At 35.3% G+C, this 26,682-nt stretch overlaps 1 protein-coding gene across 8 annotated transcripts in view; it reads left to right on the top strand.

Moving 5' to 3' along the window:
* Positions 1–26,682, top strand: part of tspan9a (tetraspanin 9a) — a 494,333-nt gene that overhangs the window by 333,377 nt on the left and 134,274 nt on the right. The gene's annotated exons all lie outside the window — the stretch shown is intronic.

Genomic DNA, 26,682 nt, shown 5'->3' with positions numbered 1-26,682 from the left:
ATTCCCACCAAAACCTTGTGTTTGGGTCCTCTTATTTTTCAGAGAGAGAGAGAGAAAAAAGTCTCAGAAGCAACCCATGGCAGTGTGTTTTGGCCCTCTGGTGCATCATGAATTCAGGAGACAGGTTTTTGCACAGCTTTTTGATAAGGACCGTTCTGTCATCTTGTGTGCAGTCTGGAGTGAGTTGTTGTCACTGTCGGGAATGAGAATAGACTTGAATCCAAGCTCGGCATGGATATGGGCAATCTCTAACCACACTGAATGCCAGATACAGTGGTGTCAGTGGGAAAAGAAGACTACATGAATGTCCAAATCATTACTGTGGTCATTGATGTATTATTTTTTACAGCTTCCAACTTATATTTCAACCTTCTGATCAGAGTGCACCGGGGATATGGAAATTAAATCGAATGTCCTCTGGGAGGTAAAAAAATTACCTGCCATGAATCATCACTCTATTTCCATGATTATTATAAGTGGGATAATTCTATTAGACGGTAAGCTGCGGTCTCGCTAAATCTTCCCCACTTTAAAGCTCATGTCAATCAAAATGATTGTCATGAAGTCCCACGGCTGAATCTTCCAGATGTCTCAAATTATTCTATATTTTAATTAAAAATGGAATGTTTGCATATGCGGTGGATTTTGGTTGGAAATCGCAGCAGCCCTAAAGCTAAAATCTGCTATGCAATCTGAGCTGATTTTTTTTGTTTTAAACTGACCTTGCTCGGCCTCATCAAAGACCAGACATACCGCCGTTCTGTCATTTCACTTCAAATCGAAATTATTCTCAATCAATAAAGCTCAGTATAAAGCAACATCATGGTTTGTAGATCTTCGCACTTTAGAAATGATGGAATGTTCTGTATTTTCAGTGGGTACTCCTCTCGAGGTCATCTACAGCATCTAAAGCAGATATAATGGGAGCATATACTGAGATCTCCTTGAAGGTGCTCCTGTTATGCTATTTGAAAGGTTGCTTTATTTTCCTAAAATAGGTTGCATTTAAGGTCAAAAACACTGTCTTTTTTTCATCATATACAGTTCATTTAAGAGATACATTATCTCTAAATCAATGCTTTCCATGACCCTGCTATAAGATTGGTCAGATGAACTAATCTTTTTGATCAGTGTACTGTTTGCTCAGTGTGTCAGAAACAAAATGTCTTTTGCGTTTTAACATTTCAGTACATTTCCACATGAATACCAAATAAACAGGCAAACAAGCACTATGTCTGTCATAATTCAAGTTAAAGCTGAAAACGAATGAAAAAGTGTCAGTTTGCTGCTTTACAGATCTCCACACATTCCACTATGCATTTTGTTGTTTTAGAATGATATTTATTTTCTGGTGTTAGGTTGCAGCTGGAAGGGCATCCGCTGCGTAAAACATATGCTGGAGTAGTTGGCAGGTCATTCTGCTGTGGTAACCCCTGATTAGTAAAGGGACTGAGCCGAAAAGAAAATGAATGAATGAATCATATCTATGTTGACCTCATGAACACAATGACCATTTAGATACACTTTTGCTGCATGTGAGCTCAGTTATTAGATATTTAGCAATTTTACGAGTTATTCATCAGTAAACAACAAAGTGTTGATACATAATGTTGATAAATTGCAAGGTTTTGCAAAAGATAATAATAATAATAATAATAATAATAATAATAATAATAATAATACCTGTTATTAAATTAAATTTTATTTTATTTTATTTTATTTTATTTTATTTTATTTTATTTTTTATTTTTTATTTTATTTTATTTTATTATTTTTATTTATTATTATTATTATTAATTCTTTTTTTTTTCCAGCTTAATCTTTAATTTTTTTCAGCGGTCGCCACAATGGAATTAACCGGCAACTATTCCAGCATATGTTTTAAAAAGAGGATGCCCTTCCAGCCACAACCCAGTACTGGGAAAACCCTATACTCTCGTTCACACAGGCTATGCCCAATTTAGTTTACACAATTCATCTATAGCACATGTCTTAGGACTGTGGGGGAAACCAGAGCACACGGAGGAAACCCAAGCCAACACGGAGAGAACATGCCATCTCCACACAGAAATGGCAACTGGCCCAGCCAGAACTCAAACAAATGACTTTCTTGCTGTGAGGCGAGCCACTATGCCACTATTATTATTATTATTATTATTTATTATTATTATTATTATTATTGTTATTATTATTATTTATTATTATTATTATTATTATTATTATTATTATTATTATTATTATTATTATTATTATTATTATTATTTTAAATCAGTGTATTTGCCTTTATTATGACAGGATAGTATGTAGACAGGAAACAAAGTTGAAAAGTGAGTGAGGGGGGGTGGGATCGGGGAAGATGCGTGAGCCGGGACTTAAACTTGGTACACTTGAAGCACAATGGCGCTATATATCCACACAACTCCCATGAGGCTATGAGCACTGAATAGAATGAATGCAAGAAAAATAGCTTTTCCTCAACATGAAATTGAAAACAGAAATTAACTGCATTGTTTGAGGACTTTATTTACATGTATACTAATAGCTGGCATTACATTTTGTTACATGTTATGTTTTACAGCAGTCGTCCTAATCACCAGGCCATGGAATGGTACTGTCCGTGTATCAATTGGTACCGGGCTGTACAAAAAAAAATCAATCATTTCCGCTTTATGTTTTTATCTGAATCGGAACGATCTTTTATTTTGAAAAATCTTTTATTTTGAAAAATTACTGTATTTCCTCACTTACATCATGGTCACTTGAGTGTCAAAATTTAACTAACAAGCTAGGAAAATGAGTAAGAAACAGACATCGTTGGAAAGTTTTTTTTTGTAAAAGGGAAAAGGCCCAGTGAAGGACCCACGAGCTGTTGAGCAATGGAGCTGCAACCCATCTGACAACATATCAGGTGAATCCAGCATGTCTGTGCAAGAAAAACATCAACTGCTGGAGATCACGGCAGCCTTTTAGCAGCCATTCACATATTGAGTCATTTTTGCGCACATATTGGGAGCAACGGCAGGCAAATTCAGTTGAAAACAGTCCTGTGACAGGAAATGACCAATCAGTTTTATACTTGGTATAGAATATACACATTTCGATAAGACTAATTATTCCAGACAAACACAGAACCCCCAAACACTGTAGTGCATACATTATACAAAACTTGTATCAGAACTGCAGCAATGTTTTGTCAGCTTATTATCCTCTGAGAAATGGTTAATGATTACCTACTGTAGCAATCTACTTGATTTTCATCATATTCAGTTAATTTAAGAGATCCATTGTCTCTAAACCAAAACTTTCCACAATCCTACTCTGCTATTCTGCTAAGTTTGGTCAGATGAACCAGTCTGTTTCATCAGTGTACTGTTTGCCCCGTGTGTCCGAATCAAAATGCCTTATTGACATTTCAGCATATTTCTGTACAATACCAAATAAACTGGCAAAAACGGCACTAAATCTGAATCTGTCTGTCATGATTCAATAATATACACATTTCGGTAAGACTAATTATACCAGACAAACACAGAACACCCAAACATTATAATGCTTTTTAATTTAACTTAACTCATATAAAACTTGTATCAGAATTGCAGCAATGTTTTGTCAGCTTGTTATCCTCTGAGAAAACGTTTAATGGTCGCCTAGCCATCTACTTACCAGCAATAGCCATCTAATTATCAAGCGTCGACCAGTCAATGGTGTAAAAAAGGTTGGGGACCACTTATTTACAGTGTTACAGATCTACTCTGATCTAAAACTATGATGGAATAGAAACTGAAACCTTTTATATATTTAGTTTTTTTACATTCATAGTGAAGGATGCAATCTCTCTCCATAAAACATCTACTCTATAGAAACTAAATATATAAACACTTAGTTTTTCAATATATATATATATATATATATATATATATATATATATATATATATATGTATATATAAATATATATATATATATATATATATATATATATATATATATATATRTATATATATATATATATATATATATATATATATATATATATATATATATATATATATATATATATATTAAAGGAAACACTCATCTACAGCTTAAATGGCCTGAGAGTGAGCAAAATTAACAGCAAATTTAGATTTTCGAGTGAACTACCCCTTTAACCTACAAACAACGGATTATATAATTTTACCTCAAATAAGACAGATGCCACACATTTAGAATGAAAATGGTCTCCTCCTCACAGCAGATGCTGCAGTTGCTTGTATTGGGCTTTTAAAGGCAATCAGGTGTGCATGAAGGATGATTCTGTTCAGATTACAGGCACAGCCCAGCCAGTGCCAAGAAAAAGCAGCATGAGGTGGATCGTTTCATCAGCTAATATGGGAATGCAAACCCACGAATAAGCTCTCTTAAGTTAGTTGAGAACATGACCTCTGCACCACTTGACACCCACATAATCAGAAGTCCTGAAAACATTTTCGCACAGATTTGCATTTAATTGCATGCATGCCTGAAAATCTGTGAATATTTTCATGTTGGTGTATGTGGAACCTCTGACCTCCAGTATTATTTTGTTATGCCAATAATAATCACTCTTCCTCACAGTTTATGATAGACTTTTAAGCCTTTGGCCTGCTTTTTGTTTTACAAGATCTCTGGAAAGACCTCTATAGAGGTTGTAGGCTTAGTATAAAGCTTGAAGTTTCAGCAGAGCAACCCTCAGAAAATGTTAGACCTTTTTGTTCACTTTTAATTCATCGCTTTTTGCTCGAAAGAAATTAGGCGGCTGGAAAGCACGTTTACGTTTTAAAGGAAAGAGATGGCTGTGTAAGTAATTAAGAGATCAGAATGACAGAATTCGCTCCGTACTTTTATCAGTTTGTCATAAAAGCTGTTTCATACTCCCATAAATCGCTCTTTATTAGAAAACAATTTGCTGCGAGCTATAAATGACACATCCTCACCGAGCGACTGCACTCATTTGATTAGACAGGGAAGGTGTGTTTGTAATTTGCTCTGCTAGGATGCTCATCCTCCATAAAGATTTTAATGATGTTGATAAAAGTATGGCGTAAAAAAGAACAATGTCCGGTTGATTAACAGAGGCATCAAACCTAGCTTAATTCGCTTTTAAGAGTGAAGTGGTGGGCAGATCTTTGCTGACTGTACTTTTCAGTCGTGATTGCATGGTGTTATTTTCACTTTAGGCAATTTCGCTAATTACCTCAAACTGCTTATTTAAATGTATTATCTTTTTTAAAAGATGTTTGGACCAAATTGGGTGTTTGACTACATGGTTTGCTGTTCCAACCAAGCGTGACGTGAGCAGCAAGTAAATACTAATTTAAGTTTTATCTTTTGGAGAAAAACCAAGGCTGCATTTACATGTTTTTAATTAAAAAAACACTGAAAAAAATTTACCTATTTCTTTTGGTTTCTGCATCACATGATCCATTAAGTAATGCTGATTTGGTTCTCAGGAAATATTTCATACACTGTAGAAACCAACAGTCAGCTTTATCAAATAAAATGAGTGTAGTTAGCTAAAAATTTACTGAAGGTTAATTCTACTCATTTGAAAAGAGTTTTGAACTCAGTGTGGAAGTTAATAAGTAAATTAAATACCTTATTACTTCAACTTAAATTGAGTAAGTTCACAGTACGCATATAGATTAGTTTTTTTAACTCAAACCATTTGAGTTGCCTCAACTTACTGGGTTTTACAGTACTCAGTTGGTTTGAGTTCATTTTCATTCATTGGGTTTTACTGTGCTCAAATTACTTCGTTTACTCAAATAGATTAAGTTCACAGTACTCATTAGGATTAGTTTTTGAGTTTAAATGGTTTGTTGCAATCGGTTTCCTCAAATGGTTTGAGTTAGCTTAACTTGTTGGGTTTTACAGTGTATTATTTAGTGTATGTTTTAAAAAAAATCAGCCCAGGCACATTGGAAGTATATGCTCCAGTCTACAAAATACTTTTAAAAAGGTATACTAAAGCATAAATTATTGAAATACTTTACTCCAGGTATGTTTTATTGCACGTTTCACATGACAAATTCACTACAGGATGCTCTTTATATTTTTACTCATCTGAAATTACACATCCTTCTTCTACATTTACATTTACATTTAGTCATTTAGTAGACGTTTTTATCCAAAGCAACTTACAAATGAGGACAAATAAGCAATTTACACAACTATAAGAGCAGCAATGAATAAGTGCTGTAGGCAAGTTTTAGGTATGTAAAGTGTAAGAAGCAAAACATTCATAATTTTTTATTTTATTTTACTTTATTTTATTTTTTTGTAATACAGTTAGCGGTGGAACCAGAGAGGCAATTGCAGAATAGGAAGGGAAGTGGAGACTCCCTTGTAGATGTACGCATCCACGAGAAGGTGGGGTTTATCACACTGACCCCTAAACTCAACCAAAAATAATAATAATAATAATAATAATAATAATAATAATAATAATAAACCAATCGTAAGAGAAAATAGCACCGTGACCACGCAGTTTTATATTGATTTTACATTAATTTAGTCTCCTATGGGGGAACCATGCTTCACTTCAATTTCTCTTTTTCTCTTACTGAAACCCAAGCAAACTGCATCTCAACACTATACAAAGTGAGCGACTAAGCAAACTCAAAACGTCAGAAAAGTCGACCATTTGAAGATTGGTCAAATTCAAATTCAAATCATGGACATTGTTAAGTTCTTTTCTGGAATTTATTTGGGGTTTGTTTTCAGGAACTGCATAAACATAATTATTTGTTGATAATATGTCCTAGTAAATTTCATTTGTGTGAAAAGGAATACAAATTATTTCCATCATACTGCCCCTGAAGAGGGTCGCATAGCGCATGCATTGCTCATCGCCATAACAGAGCATGTGACATGACAGTTGGAAGTATTGCACACCAGACTCGCACATTAGCAGGCTATTTAAAATGAAACTATTGGCGCTCTGTGGCAGAAATATGAACAGTGTCCTGAGTCGTAGCTGGGTGCTGTGGACAGCCGTTGACTTGAGGTGCCGGTGTGCGTACCCTGATAGAAATCTATGTTTAGAATTCTAAAATGCATGGTGCTGCTTGGCACCTTTAGCGTTCATTTTACTTAGAAACTGCTGTCAATTGTATGTTTGAGTACGTTTTTGCAGTATCACAACAATGCAGGCTGAAGCACATGTTTTCCATTAGGCCTGTATTGTAAAAAAATAAATAAGTTAATTAAATAAATAATAATGAAAAATATTTAATATTTTGTGGAACCTGTGATACAATTTTCAAGTATTCCTTGATGAATACAAAGTACAACATAACTGCATGTGTTTCATAGACTTTAGCTCATTTAATATATCCTTATTGTATTCATAAGATTCACCTTACAGTCATTTTGTTACAGTGTCAGGTTATGTGTGAGTTTGAACCCATGCCTACACCATTATGCACCAAGAATCTTGTATTAACTCAGGACTGTTGTGAACAAATGAGTAACGAGCTGTGAATTAATGCTAATGATGTTGTAAATAATGTTTATTGTCTTGCTCAAACCAATCAATTTGCGTAATGAGACCTCAATATATCAAGGGCGATGAGTATTCATGTTGGTTTTCCTGTAAATGTTTTATTTTGTGACTCCCAAAGTGCCCGTAACTATTGGTTTGCTATATATGAATCACCAAATTCCACAGTTTCAACTAAATTGTAATTAATCTTATGCTGACTGGAAGGGATAGTTCACACACAGATGAACATTCTGTCATCATTTACTCACCAATCACTTGTTCCAAATATATTTATTTATTTATTTATTTTTTCTGTTGAACACAGAAGAAGATATTTCGAAAAATGCTGGAAGCCTGTAACCACTGACATCCACAGTAGGATTGTCAACATTCTTGGAACCCACCAATATGGGTGTACTGGGTAGCGGCTGGAAGGGCATCTGATACTTAAAACATATGCTGGAATAGTTGGTGGGTCATTCTGCTGTTGAGACCTCTGATAAATCAGAGACTAAGCTGAAAGAAAATGAATGAATGTATATATATATATATATATATATATATATATATATATATATATATATATATATATATAGTCATATATATATATATAGTCATATTTGCATTATGACAATATACAGTATATATATATATATGGCATTGGCAGAATAAAGCTATCGCTCCACAAATATACAAAGCCCTAGCTGCACAAATGAATAACCGATGACTAAAGGTCATCGAGTACATCAACCGCAAACCTTAACATAGGCAAATGGCCTGTATAATTGGGTCAATGGCAATTTATGATGCCATTCTCCAGAAATATCGGTGGACAGCTGGGCAGGATGTAACTGGAGAAGCTACAGGAAAGGGCGAATGCAATGTAAAGTCATCCCGCTGCCTCACGTGTGCTCCATTGACATATTCATCACAGCCCTTGAAGCGTTTTCTTCTATGCATGATGGTAAAGAGCTTTTCCCAGAGTGACCATTGAGCCTCACGGCTAGATGTGATGAAACTGCTTCACTAGCAAAAAAGAGAGAGAGAGAGATGTGAGTAACATTATAATCTGGAGCACGTTTTTAAGAGCATGTAAAAATGTGACGGAGAGATGACAGAAATGCTTTTTTTTTTTTGAGCTCCCATCAGCCACTCTTTGAATATTTCAGTGAAACTTTGCTTTAATAGCTCAGCAATGCTTTCACACAACACTACTGGGAATTTCTGGTTAAACACAGTCATTTGAAGTGCTCTCAGTGAAATCTAGTGTTTTTAGAAAGAGGAATATGTGCTTGTTTTTTACACATTTCTTTTGTTTAACTGCTTATTTTCGGCTTAACTCTGCACATCCTCTCAACAGCAGTGAATAGAAATAAAATTGAAGTACAGTGCACTATATGGCTGACAAAATGTACTGTACATTCCTGTTATAACCTTTTTAGACGCCCTCATTCCAGTAGAGAGAGATGAATCCTACTGCTACACTATTCAATGGGAAATTTGTGCATCCAGTTGTGTACAGCTGGTTTTGTTTTATAGTTGTTTTTTTGTTGTTGTTCTTTGTCTTGCCTTATATAGATTATTTGGAAATCCTGAATAGTCTTTTACTGACATCACATGTAAATATGTATATTCCAGAGTCCAGACCAATAGTCTCAAACTCAGTTCCTGGAGGGCTGCAGCTCTGCATTTTTCAGCTCCAACCACATCCAACTCACATCTGCTTAATAGTGTCTTGTAGTCCTCAACACCTTGATTATTTGGATCAGCTGTGTTTGATTAGCGTTGGAGCAAAACTGTGCAGAGCTGCAGCCCTCCAGCAATCCAGTTTGAGACCCATGGTCTAGACCAGGGGTGCCCAAACTTGGTCCTAGAGGGGAGGTGTCCTGCAAAGTTTGGCACCAACCCCAATGAGACACACCAAGCTCTTACCAGGCTTTCTAGAACATCCGTGCAGTTGTGTTGAGGCAAGTTGGAGCTAAAATCTGCTGGACACCAGCCCTCCAGGACCAAGTTTGGACACCCCTGCTCTAGACTATCCTATATTACTTTTTTATTTTATTTTTTTATTTTTTTATATATTTCTTTTCTTTTCATTTATTCTTTGATTTTTTTTTCAGCTTAGTACCTTTATTAGTCTGGGGTTGCCACAACGGAATGAACCGCCAACTTATCCAGCATATATTTTACACAGCAGATGCCCTTCCAGCTGCAACCCATCACTGGGAAACAACCATACTCACTCAATCTCACGCACATACACTATGGCCAATTTAGCTTACCCAATTAACCTACAGCACAGGTTTTTGGACTTGTGGGGTAAATCTGAACATAAATTTAATTTAATTTAATTTAATTTAATTTAATTTAATTTAATTTAATTTAATTTAATTTAATTTTATATTATTTTATTTTATTTTATTTTATTTTATTTATTTTATTTATTTATTTTTTAAGTTTTATTTGTGCCTTATATAGATTCTTTGGATTCTTTGTGAAATGGGGTTACACAATTTATTTTTTCAATTTTCAGTTTCAATTAATTCATGTTGTCATCCTATGTTGATTTTACACATACTTGTCTTTTCTTTAACTTTATATTCTTTAATTTAATTTAATTTTAAAATAATAAAATAAAAATGGTTTATCTGGCTATGGTTGATCATTCTTAGAACCCAATCATATCAATCATATGAATCTTCGCTTTTGTTTTATATGTATATATATTTTTTGGCTTATATAGATTTTTTTTTCAGCACTGGGTTGCAGCTGGAACGGCATCCGCTGTGTAAAACATGCTGAATAAGTTGGCAGTTCATTCTGCTGTGGCGATCACTGATGAATAAAGAGACTAAGCCGAAGGAAAATGAATGAATAGATAAAGATTCTTTGGAAATCGTGAATAATTGTGATTTTTTTTAATTGTTTTTTTTATTGCATCACATGTAATTATGTATATTCCAGAGTTAATATGCAGAGTTCAGACTGTCCTATATTGATTTTACCCATATTTTGAATTATTCACATTTGTCTTTTTTTAAATATACTGTTTATACATATGTGCTAGATCTGACTATTTGAGTTTTTACACTGCAAAATATATTGTATCATTCATTTTATTCTTTCTGTCATGCTATTTACTGTTATTTTTAATTTTTAAAAACTTTTTTATTTATTTATTTATTTGTTTTTACCAGATATTATATTAATATATATTATTTCGTTTAGTTTGATTGTATTTTTTTTCTTGTTTTAAACATATGTCTTAGAATTATTATTACTTTTTAAATTTTTTGGCTTTAATGTCATTCACAATGTAGAGAATCAAAAAACTAATAGAATAAAAATGGTTCTGCTCTGATGGGTCTTGGAACCCAACCATGTCAATAATATAACCTCAAACTAAAACATATACTGTATTTAATTTAATATACAAATCTAAAGTATGTCACTGAATTTAAACTGAGCTCAGTAAATATTAAATATACATGAACATGGTTTTGAAAAATACTGTAGTTTCAGAAATGTTTTTCTCATTTTTTTTATTTAAATAATGTGTCATTATATATAAATATACCATACAGAAGCATTTAATGGTTCACCAACACACATCAAGACCATTGAAAGGAAATGTTTCAGTAATCTTCAGTTTGTATTTTGTTTAACACAAAATTAGCACTGTTCGACAGAAACGACTCGGTAAACGGCTAGAATAGCATCAGCTCAGCAAAAGCATGTCAATGCAGCCTTGAAAAACACATATGTAATACTCACTCAAGTGAATTGACTGAAGGTTGAACAAGCCCTGAGCAGCATTACAAATGAATTTGGCAGATGCAAGAGGTGGCATTTTAAATCCGAAGCCTCGCTAGCAGATCCCAGTGACACTGAGCCGCAGGTTCAAGAAAGCGCAACACATATTTATGCATGAACATGTAGTGTTTGTAAGGTCCGGCATACTTTCCTAGCATCTTTAGGTCTTGATGTGTTTCAGCCTTGTGTAAAAGAACAAATCCGCAGATGTTTTCCTCACAGTGTCCTCTGGGATTCACCATACTGTATGTGTTGTTATTTTACAGGACACCGCATGGCCAGGATTTCTATATTGACTCAAATATCTAGGCTTTGGCTGTTTGCACTGTGCCGAATTGATTATTGCATGAAATTAAAAAAAAAAGGTATAGAAGCTTCTTCTACCTTTTAGGGTCCATTCACACAGAATACATTGTTTTCCATTGCAATGCACTACTTTTCCATTTTTTTTTTCAATGTAAACATTCACCTAATTGACTTGCATGACCACTACACTTATTTCAGGTCTTTTAAAGCACTATAGAATACACAAGATGTCTCTCTCTCTCTCTCTCTCTCTCTCTCTCTCTCTCTCTCTCTCTCTCTCTCTCTCTCTCTCTCTCTCACTCTCACTCTCTCTCTCTCTCTCTTTGTTTATATATATATATATATATATATATATATATATATATATATATATATATATATATATATATATATATGATGGATGGATGGATGGATGGATGGATGGATGGATGGATGGATGGATGGATGGATGGATGGATGGATGGATGGACGAATGGATGGACAAACAGACAGACAGACAGACAGACAGACAGACAGACAGACAGACAGACAGACAGACAGACAGATAGATAGATAGATAGATAGATAGATAGATAGATAGATAGATAGATAGATAGATAGATAGATAGATAGAAAATGTAATGGTCAATATGGCTTCTCTAGTGAAGGAAACCCCACCTTCACATTAAAGGAGCCAATCACTGATAGTTATAGACTGATGTTTTTCTGGGGGAAGGGCTGAGTCCAGACGTGGGTTTTTATGACATTTTCTGCAGCTTAATTTTTTATGAACCCTCTGGGGTCAGCAAATGTACTGGAATATCAGCAAATACTTGACTCATATGAGAAATGTATTCTTATAAAGCTTAAATTCTCTACTTAAATAAACTACACTTAAAAATAAATTATCTCTGGTTTTGTAATCCATATGAAACAAACCGTGGGTATTCTCTGTTCCATTTGACCTTTTGAATTTCCGCATTCATCATACAAACACAAATCACATGACCGCACAAACCACTTGATCTCACTCAACTTTTGTAAGAATTTCTGGCTTAAGGAGTAAGTTGGAAATTGCGTATTGCGTTCAGAAAACCAACACTAACTGATGTAACATTATTTAGAGCGTCATATTGTATTACGTGCAAATTATTAGGTCCCATTATACACCAGATGTAATAAGGTGCAAGACGTGTTTCAACAACGTGTTGCTATTATCAGACCTAATTTTCTCGTTTTCCAACACATTGTTTCAATAGCAAATCAATCTGTCCCACTTTGTGGACTCATGGTTGTTCTGGTCTAGAAAACAGGTGTGTTAAGGTGCAATGTTGGCGCGTTGCTTTTCTGAGAAACTAAAGTAGACTGTTAAATAGACCAGCTGAAAGCAGGTCTAATTATTTATGTATAGGCTAATCAATGTCTGTACGTTTCTTTATCCACAAAAGAGAGAAAGTGAAATTAAAGGCAGATTGGAGGAGGCTCATTCTCATGCTGCAGTCTGTTTAACTGTTTTCTCACTAGTGAAGTGTTTAGTTTTTCCATTTACAAAGTAAGCCATGTAAATAGCAAATGTGCCATGGCATGAAGCAACTGACTCTTAAAGGGAATGGGAGATGAGACTACTATTCTCAAAACACAACCATAACTCATGAAGAGAATAAGCTCAACCCTGTTAGACCATGTGCTGCGGTGCAGAGCGTATATTTCCATCCTTAAAATAGCAAAACTGGATTTGGATATGCCCTTAATGCTTTGGGCCCTGCGCTTAAGACTTTGATCGTTAAAATAGAGCTCATTAATTTGTGTGGTAGATAGTTTGATTGTGAGGATTACATCTGATTGTTTCCTTTAAAAACGGCCATAAATGTTGGTGTCATGCATTTTGTACTCTTTGAGTGAGCATGCACATTAACTTGGGAAACCTGAATAAATGTGTTCTTTGTCATGATTTTAATGTTTAGAAACAACATTTAAGAGACAATTGTTAAATTTGGAGCCTCCAAACATGACAATTAATTGCTTTGGAGAATCTGATATTTCCCCATTCAAAGACATAATCACTTGTTCTTGCATTGCTGAGAGGCACAGTATAATAATGTAACATCTAATGTAACATAGCAGCATTTTACTTTAACACCATGTCAAGTTTAGAAAATTTACATGCAGCACCATTCATCAATGTCAGTTTCAAAGCAGTGGGCCAATCAGAAGAACCTAAGGTAAGCCACACATTGAAAAAAGTCAAATATACTTTCTAATCAGTCTCCATGGACCATTTATATGAATGAACACAACTAATATGTACTCATATTTGCATCACTTTCTCTATAAATCCCACGTTCTCGCTAATCAATTATTGGTCTATTATGTACAATAACTACAAGTTACTGGTCAGAGTTCTCTTCAATCATTACCTTCAGCAAGTATGAAAACCGCCTGTTCTCCCAGCATTCACGTGGGTTTTTTCCGGGTGTTCCGGTTTCCCCCACAGTCCAAAGACATGCGGTACAGGTGAATTGGGTGGGCTAAATTGTCCGTACTGTATGAATGTGAATGAGTGTGTGTGGATGTTTCCCAGAGATGTGGCTGGAAGGGCATCCGCTGTATAAAAACGTACTGGATAAGTTGGCGGTTCATTCCGCTGTGGTGACCCCGGATTAATAAACCCAAAAAGAAAATGAATGAATGAAAAGTATGAAAACCAGAAATCAAATCCAAGTATAGAAATCCTGACCAGGACATGTTCTGTAACATAGCAGACACTGTTTAGTCACTTTGCTGATAGTACTCAGTAGCCCCTTTCACACATACAGACCTTTCCGGAAAATTACCGGCAATTTTCCGGAAAGGTTGTATGTGTGAACAGGTCCTTTTTGAAAATACCGGTAAATTCGTTCTGGCTATTTTCCGGAAAGAGAAGTTGTAACATTACCGGCAATTTGCCGGAATGCTGCGCTGTGTGAACGCAGAAGGAATATTTCCGGAATAAGCGCGTGCACGTCTAGAACGTGCTGACGTAAGACTTCTGCTTTAGCCAATCACAACAGTCAGACGCATTTACGTCCGCGCGGTTGGTGAGAATAAAAACCTTTGAATATTTTTCCAGACGCATTTAGCTGCTAGAAGTTAGTCAGATAACGTTTATATGTTCTCCTTAATGCCAACTGTGCAAATAATCATCGATAAGATGCTTATGATAAGCCGTTGTTTGTTTACCTTCAAGCTTTGCGTGTGCCCATGAAACAGCCTGTGAGCGGCAGCACACGCACATATTATGAACATCTCGACATGCGAATATGATCCTGTGAAAGTTGTTTACAATATTGATCATCAAAAGAGTTTGTAATTTAGTCAAATGTTTACAAATACAAGCGCAGCCGTTTAAAGCTCATTTGTGGTGAATGATGTCAGAATTTACCGGTATTTTGAAATGGATGTGTGAATGCTCTTTTCCGGAAAATTTCCGTAACGTCCTCGCCTGTGTGAACAGCGCTTTTTTGAACATACCGGTAAAGTCGTTCCGTAAATTTTCCGGATATTTTCCGGTATCACTGTGTGAAAGGGGCTAATGTCTGATTCATCATCTTGGAAGAAGAAAGAAAAAAAGGTCATGTGGCATGAGAGGAAGAAATACAGTTTGTACAAAGAATGGTTTTCACAGGCCATCTACAGGTTTTTTTGCTGCCTTTGTGACCTATTCTTAAAAAGACCACGTTCATGTCATCTGACTGCCCCTTACCCTGGGAGTTGACGCGATTGCCCTTTTCGGCTATTTGGAGTAACAGGCGGCCAAAATATGCACCAGCAGACTCTGATAATTGGTGGCGCCTGACTTGGGACATTATTTTGGTGTTCGCATCAGGACTGCAGACACATGTGAACTAGTTTTCCATGCTGTTTGTTGAGATGCTGAAAGAACATGTCTGCCATGATGTCTGAAAGGAAAACGTAATGCATCAGCAACATTTTATATTGGGATATAATGCCCCGGGCACTGATGTTGGTATTGAGTAATCTATTTGGTCAGACTGCGGTTAGCATAAGGTGGCTGGTGGGCTTTCACTTGATCACATGTATTGTGTAGCCCTGCTTCTCAGCATGATGAATAGCTGGAGGACCTCTAGAAGGAAATAAGCTTCGTCAGCTTTATAGCATACTGGGAAAAGTGCATTTCTACCCATATGGGCTTTAATGCAATGGCATGCAATAAGTATGAATTTTTGTGTGGTGTAGTTGTAAACTTTAAACTTTATATTTATAGTGATGATGTTAATAATAATAATAATACTTTATTATTATTATTATTATTATTATTATTATTATTATTATTATTATTATTATTATTGTTATTATTATGTAATGTTTAATATTTAATAATATACAGTTTTAATTATCCAATAAAATTATTTGGAATTTGGAAATTATTTATACTTCATTTTTATTGTTAAATTAAGTTATTAAGAATCAGCATGTAAAATGTATAAATAAATACAATAAATTTTATAAATTAATGGAGATTTATTTTGCATGGATTCTGTGGTTTAGAATAAAATGTTTATTCTAATAGTTATTTATTATATATTTTAGTAGTAAAAAAAATAATAATAACAATGATAATTATAATAATAATAGCCCGTCACAGTGGCGCAATAAGAAGCACGATCGCATCACAGCAGAAAGGTCGTTGGTTCGGCTGGGTCAGTTGCCATTTCTGTGTGTAGTTTGCATGTTCTCCCCATGTCCGCGTGGGTTTCCTGCGGGTGCTCCGGTTTCCCCAAGTCCAAAGACATGCGGTACAGGGGAATTGGGTTAGCTAAATTGTCCATAGTGCATGAGTGTGAACAGACTGTAATCCAGGTCTGTTGGTTTTCATTGCATTACTATGAATACAATGGATCAGCTTGACAGAGCCAGTAAGGCTTATTGTTCTCACAAGCTTGATTTATACGTGCCTTTATCAGTGCATCCTTCTCCATTTGCATGTGCAAAACAATGCATTTGTGTGGGCTTGAGTGTGTATGGATGTTTACCAGTGATGGGTTGCAGCTGGAAGGGCATCTGCTGTGCAAAGCATATGCTGGATAAGTTGGTGGTTCATTCCACTGTGGCGACCCTAGATTAATAAAGAGACTAAGCCAAAAAGAAAATGAATGAATGAATGAATAATAATAAAAACAATAATAAAAACAATAAAAGTAGTGAAAATAATTATTTAATTTTAATAATGTTAATACCAATAACTGTAATAATAATAATAATAATAATAATAATAATGTTGATTTAATTCATTCATAATAATTTTAATTATCGTTATGTATTCTTGTTATTATAACATTGAGATGTGCAATCTACTATACGATTTTATTTCAGAATAAACCAAACCTTTAATTTGAAGGGCTGCTGTAAAGACCTCCAACATTTGATTGAAGTCTATTGGATTCATTTAGAATTTTTCATATTCTGTGACATTCAACCTTTTTTTCATATGTGAGATTTTACCTTTACCTTTAACAACCTTCACATTTTAAATTGCCCATATACAGTCTCTGTTGATCATATATATCTGTTGCATAAAAAATTCATTTGTTCAAAAAATGTCAAGCAATAAAAACATTTCTCTCTCTCATGATCAGCATTCATTACATATAGTATATAGAATAGCATAACAAGTTTCAAGGATGTCATAAAAACTCTAAATAATCTCAGTGGTGTCTATGTTAATAATCTGTATTCATAGTAATGCAATGAAAACCAACAGACCTGGATTACGGTGCAGAAACAGCTCTTTAGCACAGGATGACAGTAACTGTATGATGCTGAGCCGTAATCCAGAGGGTGTTTGGTGAACGTCTGCATGCGGCCTGATAAGTCAACTGAACATGGATCAGCCTGACAGAGCCAGTAAGGCTTATTGTTCTCACAAGCTAGATTTATATGTGCCTTTATCAGTGCATCCTTCTCCATTTGCATGTGGAAGACAGTGCATATCAGAGGCCACCTGAGTTCCTCAAACAATAAACATTTAGGTCATTCACCATTTAAGACATTTGTAAAAATATATCTGGTCAAAAATTCAACAGTTTTAAGTTCTTTGACTCGTTCTTAGACTTCTTCATCTACAGAAGATAAAATAGGATCAAAATGATGGCCTATGTTTAATTAAAAATTAAACACAATTTATAATTAAACATAAATGTCATGTTTAAGTTTAAACATTAGGGAAATCCTTTAAAGTTAACAAGTATTCAAAAACTGAAAATGCAAGTAACTTTATAATTGTAATTATAACTGTATAGCTCTTTAAGGTTATTAAATAAAACACTAATCAAAATATTGTTCGTGATAACATATGTATTTTGTATTGGAGTAGAGAAGATTCTTGATTAAAAGGGATAGTTCTACAAAAAAAGGAAAAGTCTGTCATCATTTACTCAGCTTTAACTTGTTTCAAATCATTCTTTCTTCTGTTTTAAACAAAGGAAAATATTTTAAATAAAGCTAAAAACATGCAACCATTTAATTGCATAGCATTTTCCTACTATGGAACTCAACAGTTACCGGTTTTTAGATTTCATCAAGATATCATCTTTTGCGTTAAACATAAGAAAGAAGTTCATAAACGTTCATAACCATTTAAACAGTAAATTTTCTTTATTTGTTTAGGTGAACTGTACTCAGAGGCCCCCAGAGACATTATCTTGGGCCCGCACAAATCCCACCCCGCCTCTTCACTTTCATCCACGATCGCTATTAACACGCCCCTCCCCCATCCAACCCCCACCCCTGGCTATTCCCTTTCATCCGCGATCACGCACCCCATCCGACAACCAAACCCCATGCCAATATGCCACGCCAACCACTAATTCAGAGGGGCTAATAATTCTGACTTTAACACAGATGACAGATCAGGGAATATATTTAATCAGAGAGAATGTGCATCTATGGCTTCATTTTTAAAAATATAGTCTATAGCTACACTGAAGCACAACCTTAGAGTTATAAAATTAAGCTACTCTGCAGTGTTTCTGAAAAGGTGTTTTAAAGATTAAATACACTGGAATAGAGTGAATGCTTAAGCCTGTAGGCATTACTCTAGCTAAATGTGTGTATTTTAAAACAAAATAAAACATAGTCTTTGTTTTGGTCGGATCGCTCAGGGAATTTCATTGACAACTGCTTGTCTAATCATGAGAGTTGTCAAGTTGGAAATCTTGGTAACCATTGCTCACCAGAGAAGCTTACTGTAACCAGTGGTGTCGTAGGCCAGCCTGTAATGACAAAACATGGTAGATACTCCGAGAGCCCATCTGTAATGTATATCGATTCACTCTCGTGATGCTCCTTCAGCATGCGAAGTAGTAGCAGATGTCTTACTCCATCCGAGAAATGTTTTACAGCTAAATGATGTGCCGGTCTCCTTTATCCTCTCAATACGCCCAGACAGAGACTCGCTCAGGGGAATGAGAACTGTGTAAGTGGGACGTCATTTGTCTTACTGAATTGAGTCTCAGGAGTTTTGATCATCTTTAGGTTAATGATGAGACTTCAGTGTGCGACGTGGTTTTTGGTGATATTAGAGTCCCTCTGGTCATAATGTGTGTACTGAGGTTTGTCTTTAAGCAGCACTATGAAAGTTTCTCTCACGCCTCCTATTTCTATATATTTCAATGGTTCTGCTGGCAGGGCTGTGTGTACTGGTTCGCTCACCCAAAGTTGCAAGTATAATTTTAGAGAAGTTATTTTCACAACATAATCATAAACTAGGATAGTGGTGCATTAATATATTTTTTTATGTCAAAGTGTGGACTGATGATATTTTATAATCTATTGGCATATATATGACCATGGACCACAAAACAAGTCATAAGTGTAAATTTTTGGAAATTGAGATTTATAAATGGCCTAAAGAATCCAAGTATTGGGAAAATTGCCTTTAAATGTGTGCAAATTAAATTAGTAGCAAAGCATATTACCCATCAAAAATTAAGTTTTATACATTCACAGTAAGACAGACTACTAAATATCTTCATGGAACATGATCTTTACTTAATAATCTAATGACTTTGGTAAACAAAATAAATAAATAATACAAAAACAATCATTTTGACCCTTACAGTGTATTTTTGGCTATTAGGAAAAATATACCTGTGCATCATACAATTATATACTTAGAGTTCTGCTTATTATTGGTCAGTTATAATGATTTCATTGTGCTTGCTAAATGCATTAAAAGTTAGCATGAAGTAGATGTGTATTTGTGATTTATTCCTTAGTGAAGTGAGTTCTTGAACAAAAAAAGGAGTTGAAAAGGATTGTTGGATTAGTGTTACAATCTTGTATTTAGCATGCTGTTACTCTCCACTGATGCATCATTTATAAAAGGCACTGCTGTATTCCTTTGTCAGCTGCATAACATTTCTGAATTAAATATGTCGAACCATTTAAATATTTGTTAAACCAACATAAAAAAAAAACATTTACAGTATGACATGCAGTCTTGATCTACTCGTGTTGTGATCATCATTCTGAATTTGATATGAATGTAGTTTTAAAGGGGACTTATTATGCCCCTTTTTTACAAGATGTAAAATAAATCTCTGATGTCTTTAACGTGCGTATGTGAAGTTTCAAAATATCCCACAAATCATTGAATCTGCCCCTTTTAGGCTTTGATGCAAATTGTGTCGTTTTGGTGACTGTCACTTCAAACTCAAATGAGATTGTGCTCTTTTCAAAAAAGGTCAGAGCTACAAACACATATGTGTAACCCCACCTGTCCAACGCCACCCAACCCGCTTCGAGCTGGGATCGAACTGGCGATCCTCCGCATGGGAGTCGGTTGCTCTAACAAGAAGGCTAAAGACCAGGGCCTCTAGTATCTGTTGCTAGAGCACCTTTAGAGGTCAGAGGAGTGAGGTTTACTTGCACAGCACTTCACTGGCTGGCCTCCGTTACAAATGCATCAGCATAGTGGTATATTGAAATCTGAAAAAAACTACATTTTTTCTTCGTGAATAACTAAATTGTCAAAAGAAGTGTCTCAGAAGACATTTATGGACATCACTGTGCTCATTTGTGCATCCTTAAACTCCACATTTATAATGTCTCTTTGTTGCTGGTATTAGAATCTTCAGCAGGTACACTCTCAGAAATGAAGGTCCAAGAGCTGTCACTGGGGTGGTATCTTTTCAAAAGATATAAATATGTACCTAAAGGTCAATAATAATACCTCAACGGTACACTTAAGTACCTAAAAAGTACAAAAGTGTTCCTTTGAAATTTCATAGATACTAATATATACTTTTGAGGTACCAATATGGACCCTTCAAGTACAAATGTGTACCTTTTGAAAAGGCCACCCCTGTAGGAGCTTGCCTACATTTATTTCTGAGAGTGTACGGTGTGAAAACAATTAATAGCAGATGGCTGCTTCTTACTCAGGGCTGTTTTTGCTAATGGGGGAGAGATTGTCACTAATAGGTGGGCCTTTAGCTCTTTGATGACATGTACAAAGGGAGAATGTTAATCTAAGTGTTTCTGCATACTGTTTTTTTTTTTTATGTATATGACTCCGCAGGGTACACTTGATCTACTCCTGTTGTGAACATCATCATACTGAATCTGATATGAATGTAGTTTTTAAGGGGACCTATTATGCCCCTTTTCACAAGATAAAATAAATCTCTGATGTCTCTTACATGTGTATGTGTATTTTCAGCTCAAAATACCCCACCAATCATTTTTTAAAACTCTTTGAATCTGCCCATTTTAGGCTTTGGTTCAAATCGTGTCGTTTAGATGACTGTCACTTTAAATTCAAATGAAATTGTGTTTTTTCCAAAAAAATTCAGAGCTACAAACACATATGCATCAGCATAGTGGCAGATTGAAATCTGGCAAAACTTTATCTTCGTGAATAACTGAAATGTCAAAAGAAGTTTCTCAGAGGAAGTCTATGGAGATTACTGTGTGCATTTGTTCATCCTTAAACTATAATGTCTCGTAGTTGTTGGTATTAGATTCTTCAGCAGGTACACTCTCAGAAATAAAGGTACAAGAGCTGTCACTGGGGTGGTACCTTTTCAAAAGATACAAATTTACTAAGTAAAAGGTCCATAATAATGCCTCAAGGGTACATATAATTACCTAAAAAGTACAAAAGTATTCCTTTTAAAATTCATAGGTACTAAAATATACTTCTGAGGTACCAATATGGACTCTTCAAGTACAAATGTGTATCTTTTGAAAAGGTACCACGCCAGTGACAGCTTGCATACCTTTATTTCTGAGAGTGTGCGGTGTGAAAATTCTAATAGCAGATGGCTGCTTCTTACTCAGGGTTGTTTATGCTAATCAGGGAGAGATTGTCACTAATGGGCGGGGTTTTAGCTCTCTGAAGACATGTTGAAAGGGAGATTGTCAATCTAAGTGTTTCTGCACACTGTTTTTATAAAATGTGGTTATACAAAATAGTATAAATAATTTTTTCAATTAAATTATACAGTGCACCACATAAATTATTATGTTGCACCACATATAAAAGTGATTTTTTTTCATAGTAGGTCCCCTTTAAATAATCACTTTTGTAAAGTTGTGTGCCCCAACTGGCAGAAAATTTAACTACAAGATAAACAGTTTCCAAACGAGCACAGTTCTTTTACCACCTTGCCAGCATTGTAACTTTTTTTGACAATTGAAGACTTTGATGATCAAACAAACAATGCATTGATATCTCTAACTAGTTTATTTATAATGAGATCCATGAGGAAACTCCTGATTGTTTACACATAAAAGGAAAATCTTATTTTTAGTACAGCAAACAATGGACAATTCTATTATAATAACTAGCCGCTTGATCGAATTTGGCAAAATATTTAATAAACAAGTAGGTATGTGAACAATGGCTGTTATGAATGGCTGATTGAGAGTCATGTGCATTCATGCGGCGCTTTTGATCGGCGTTTAATGCGAGGCAAATAAATGTGAAGCGATCCATGGGATCTAAATCTGCTTTATTTGGCTGAGGCATGAAAACATGATGAGGCAAAGCCTGGTGGTTTCAGAGTAATCTGACATTTATATTGGTACCCTGGTTCATCCAATGGTCTATTTGTGGTGCTGACCATCCTGGCGTCCTGCTTGATAGTTAGTCTTGCATTAATAGCAAAGGAGCCAGCTGATATTTTCTGAATCCCGTGATGTTTCACAGTCCAATATCATCAGTCCACGTGCAGAATATCACACCCACGTAATGTTTGTCATATTATACCAATGCATGACTCATTCAGAACAGGCACTTATTGATATGGAAATGCACTGGGACTGGTAATGAAACGAGTTAATTTGTGCTGTTCGTTTGGGTTATAAAATAGGGAATTGGACTGTTTCTGTCTCTTTGTGATCAAGCTTGCTTATTAGCCTCCATCTCATTAGCTCATCTTTTGCAATATGGTCTTTTGTGTTCGTAATTGACAGAGCTTTTACAGTTGACCGGTTCATTATAATATCCCAGCATGGCCCACTGTCACGGCACTTGGCCTCCTGGGAGCTTTATAAACTCAGGTGATCGCTTGTTGATTCGAAGACAATGGCTACTATGGAGCACAAAAAAGACAGTGCCTGCAGTGGTGTGTGTATGTCTAGTCTTTCTTTCTTGGTTGTTTGCTGTATATATTTTTGCCCCTCTCATTTTCCATGAGCTTAACATCCCTGTAGACTTCTTTGCGGTTCAGTTTGCTCTGTTCCACTGTTCTTGTACGCCTTTGGCACAATGCAGCTTTTGATAGATTGCATTTGTTCCTTGCAGAAATGCCTGGATAGGGCTTGTTTTCACCAAGTGGGTGTTAAATCGTAAAATCCTACACGACATTCGGTGTACATTAGTTTTGAGTTCTCAATGAGAAGGGACGAATCCCATGTTCCTGGTCTACCTGAGATTATTTGTTTGTTTTTTTCTCCATGTTTTATATTTCATATGGGCATTTGAGCAACCTTTTCAGCTTAGGGAATTGCTATGGGATGACAGTTCAATTTCTTATTACAGCTCTATGTTAAGTTTATTTCCAAACATTCTGGGCTCTCATATCATATTCCAAATTTTGCCTTTGACCCGCATCAAAACATAAATATCTGACTTACATACTGTAATAGCATACAGACATGAAATCAAGACAATGTATACACACAGAATTTATTATAACTAAGTTAGTGTTGCTGTTATTATTATTATTATTATTATTGTTATTAGTAGTAGTAGTAGTAGCAGTAGGGGTAGTAGGAGTAGTAATAGTAGTAGTAGTTGCCGTCTTAGTAGTCATCATTGTAGTAGTTGTAGTAGTAGTTGTAGTTGTATTAGTAGTAGTAGCTGTAGTCATAGTCATAGTAGTCCCTGTTGTCGTAGTAGTAGTTGTAATTGTATTAGTAGTAGTAGCTGTAGTCATAGTCATAGTAGTTGCCGTTGTCGTAGTTGTAATCGTAGTATGAGTAGTTGTAGTTATAGTAGTAGTAGCAGTAGTAGTAGTGATTTTATTTGTAGTCGAAGTCATAGTAGTTGTAGTCCTAGTCATAGTTACAGTATTAGTAGTAATAGTAGCAGTATTTGTAGTTGTAATAGTACTAGTAGTAGTAGTTGTAATTATAGTAGTTGTAGTCGTAGTCATAGTAGTAGTTGTAGCAGTAGTCATAGTAGTAGTATTAGTCGTAGTAGTAGTAGTTGTTGTGGTTGTAGTCGTTGTAATATTAGAAGTAATAGTCGCCGTAGTAGTTGTATTCATAGTTGTAGTAGTAGTAGTCGATGTCGTAGTTGTAGTCATAGTTTTAGTTGTAGTAGTAGTTATAGTAGTTGTAGTAGTAGTAGTCGCCTTTGTAGTCATAGTTGTAGTTGTAGTCATAACAGTAGAAGTAGTAGTAACAACAACTAACTATTTAGTAATATAAACAACATCTTTATATTTTGTTTTACTCAATTTATTTTGTATTATTTAAAGGGCACTTATTTACCCCTTTTAGAAAGTGTAAGACAAGCCTTTGTTTTTTCCGAAATGTTTCAGGTCAAAATGAACATCTGATTTTTTTATTATACGTTGCAGAATATGCCGATGTTTGGTGTCTGGGTACAGTATAGCTGTTTTGTTACCTGTGGCTTTAAATGCAAATGAGCTGGATCTCCCCGCCCATCGTTCCTATTAGTGTGTCTGCTTCTCATGCGTTAGGTCAGATAAACAGCAATCAGTAATAGAGACAGACATAAATGAAGCTGAAATACAGCTCATTAGTCAAAAATACCAAGTAGGTTTATTTCATGTATTTGTGGTGGAGACATAAATGCCATTTGCAGTACACACACAAACCCCCCCACACACACACACACACACATATATATATATATATATATATATTAACGTTTAATGACACAATGCGGCCGTGGTGATTATAGCGGTTAAGAATTACATATTGATTTTGCTGTCTGTATTACAAACATGCTCTGTTTTAAAATTGTTTTAAACTGATGATCACAGAGAGTTGGAACAGATATTTTAATTTCAGTTTCTTTGCATAGAATGTTCTGTGGACATGTGTATTCATGTTATTGTGAAGACATGACTCCTGTAAATTAATTCAGTGGGGGGGAAAACCGAATTTCTTTGTCACTTTGCAGTGGGCCTCAAAATCACTGGAATTTTTTTTTTTTTTTTAACGTGAGAAAATTTTACAAGAGAATTTTTGCTTTTATATCACTATAAAAACAGTTATATATAATATGACAGTGGAGACCTGCACACAGTTCTGTCCAAACAAAAAGTTTATTTTCATCATAAGTGCCCTTTAATCTATTTTTTATTAATTTATTTTGATAATTTAAATTTATTTATATATATATATATATATATATATATATATATATATTTTTTTTTTTTTTTTTTATTAGAAATTATTATATAAATTATTCAATATCCACTTGCAATCATTTCAATGAAGGCCTTGTCTAATTTGGGGCTAAAATAGTCAGTTTTGAATTGTTTTCAACTGATATGCTCAGCACTTACATAGAGTAATAACAAGTATTAGTTTTATATCATTAAAACCTGACAGAATACATTATCTAAAGCTCACTGAAAACATGAATCCAAGATGATAAACAACGTGACAGAACAGTTCATTACAGACATAATTAATGAAATGCTAAATCTATATGTGCAATCAGCATTTCTCACATCATATCCCTGTTTATTTATTCCCCAAGCGTGCTGTTAAAATGTAGCCCAAATAAGTTATTTTAAGAGGCAGCATAATTAAGTCAACAAGAAAATGCCTCGAACGCAAAAATGCCTACCGTGCTTAAAAATGCTGCCTACGGAGGAGACAGTTCACTAGATGTTGGAAGACAGCCTAATGGCGCTGCTTTATGAAAGCATGTCTCTTCTGTTAGAATATAAATCCCCACTTTTCCTATCTTTCAGATTCTAAGCACAGCATGACGCCATGTAAAATAAGGTTGTTTTGTGTCTCAGATCAGATCAGAAGACACACTGGGGTATATGGCAGCTCCCAGCATCAACCGTGACTGATCTCAGCGCTCAACAGAATGCATTGAAGAGCATTGAGTGTATCTGCAGGAGTTGCCGAACACCCTCAGGGAAAGCGTGTTTACCCCGTCCCACCAGATCCATGGCACTTTCACTCCTCTACATGTGTTTATTTTCCTTTTCAGAAGTATGGGCTAAACATTTTTGACCACACATAAGATGGAACTGCATTTGGAAGGCTGCCCAGTAATAATTTGTGAATATAATTACCGTCATCCTTTCCCCACCTCCTCTTCTACACATAAAAACCCATAAAATTTCCAAACATTGTATGTGGGAGACTTGATGAAAGAAGTGGCGGTGACAGAACCTGGCGCAAATGAAAAACACCCGCAGAGGTGATGACATGAGCAGATGGCTTGGTTTGGTCGGGGTTGGGCATGAGAATACGTATTTTGGGCAGCACCTCAGAGGATCTCCTGCCTACGTTTTTATGTGTAATCCATTAGCCGGTGTCGACCGCATCCACCCTTGCGACGGCTGCGAGGCAGGAG

Source organism: Danio rerio, chromosome 18, assembly GCF_049306965.1.
Source record: "Danio rerio strain Tuebingen ecotype United States chromosome 18, GRCz12tu, whole genome shotgun sequence".
NCBI lineage: Eukaryota > Metazoa > Chordata > Actinopteri > Cypriniformes > Danionidae > Danio > Danio rerio.
This window is presented reverse-complemented; position numbering and strand designations above follow the sequence as displayed.